This window comes from Athene cunicularia (assembly GCF_003259725.1).
Source record: "Athene cunicularia isolate RWA chromosome 10 unlocalized genomic scaffold, athCun1 chr10_part1, whole genome shotgun sequence".
Classification (NCBI taxonomy): Eukaryota; Metazoa; Chordata; class Aves; order Strigiformes; family Strigidae; genus Athene; species Athene cunicularia.
Window position 1 is genome coordinate 17,671,969 of NW_020799112.1, and position 1,854 is coordinate 17,673,822.

The window sequence follows — 1,854 nt, forward strand, 5'->3', positions numbered from 1 at the left end:
GGCCTAAGCCTTTGCAGAATCATGGCCTAACACTGAGAAACACAAAAGTAAAAGTTGCACACAAAAAGATCTCAACAGCAACAATGAATTGATACGGAAAATTACAAAAGTGTGGGGGGGTCTCGGGAAGATGGCGGCGGGTCCCCCCCAGCACTCCGGACCCCGCCACGAAACATCCCCCATCGCGCCCCTCCTCACCCATCCCGGCCTGCGGGGACCCCCGTGCCTGGTGGCGGCTAATATTTTTAGAAGTGGGAAGGCAGAAACGGAGTAACATTCCCATTTCAACAGTTTCTGCCTTTTTTTTTTTTTTTTTCTAAAAGGGAACTTCTCAGTAAGTCTGAAGTAATACGCTTGCATTTCAATCAGGTAGGGGAAAAAGCTGATCGTAAAAGCATTAAAATAGAAAAGAAGGCAGACATTCTCTCAAAACCAGCTGGACTAACCAACCTCAGGATCAGGCTTTTCCATAAAGCAGAACCAGCTCTCGTAGGACAGCACCAAAGGAACCCTCAGAAGAGTTCTGGCTAAATCAGCCTTGACAGAAACCTCTGCAAGCACTGTGGCCTTTAAAATAGATTTAATATATCCACCTTTCTAACATCACATCCAGTAACTCACCGTGAAGTGTGAGTTCCAGTGAAGCTCCACTATTCACATACAATGATCCCATGGAGGTGTTTTAAGAGTCACGTTGACATAGCACTTACGGATCCGGTGTAGTTGAAAATGGTCAGTCTGAGGTTAATGGTTGGACTAGATGATCTTCAAGGTCTTTACCAATCCAGATGATTCTGTGATTCATACAGACACACAGTTTGTCGTTGTACTATACCTCCTTGGCCCAGGGAGGCTGACATAAGAGGGTACAGCAGGCACTTTTTTTGTTTAAAATTACTGTTACAGGTCTATAAGTGATATTATCAACGCCATAGATAAAAAAAATCACGTCAGGTTTAACAAAATCATAAGGAATTTAAACCTTGCAAAATTCAGATACATGTTTTTATGTTTGCCATCAGTACTGTTAATATTTTCAATTTCTTCTCTACTTAAAAAACCCAGAAAAATAATAATCTTGGGAGTCTCATCCTAGGATTGAAATATTCTGTCTTTAATATCGAAAAACAGTCTACCCAATTACATACATGGAGAGTCATCATAAGATCACAAGAGTGTGATCACTATCTTTGGGAAGTACGGGGCCAAAGTGCACCATGAACTCCAGGCTTCATGTCAAGGTTTGTACAGCAGACACACTCCTTATGTGTTTCTATGTGAGAAGTCTGTCTATCCGTTCATCAGCCACTTTTTTTTTTTTTTTAATCTGTAGACAGAGATAAGAAACAGGCAGTGTAAAAAGCTTCTCATGTTCTTTTTGGCCAAGACTGTGGATGTAGTTTGCCCCATAAATTTGTTTCAAATGCCCTAGATTAACAAAGAGTTGGAACACATCATTTTCATGATGAGATAACTAATCTGGCTCAGGCTCAAGTATAAAGATGGTAAAATAACACAATCTGACAGCACAAAACGAGGTTCAACTCAACTGAAAATTCTCAATTCAGAAACCTAGTTTAATAATATAATTGAATAAAACATGCACAAAACTTATGGTTTAAAATAAACATCGCTGACATTTTTACAGTCAATAAAATCTTAAGCCATTATTGGTTTAGGCAGCACATTGTGTTTGCTTCAGGGTATAGAGTTTCTGTTTTTAGGGGAAGACTGGTTGCTTGGCAGTGTTACCTGGATATTGCAACGCATACACATCTTAGAAGAGATTTCAAAGTGAAGAAAAAGATCTAATATTTTGTAGAAGTTATCATTTAGCTATTTGCAGGAAATTCT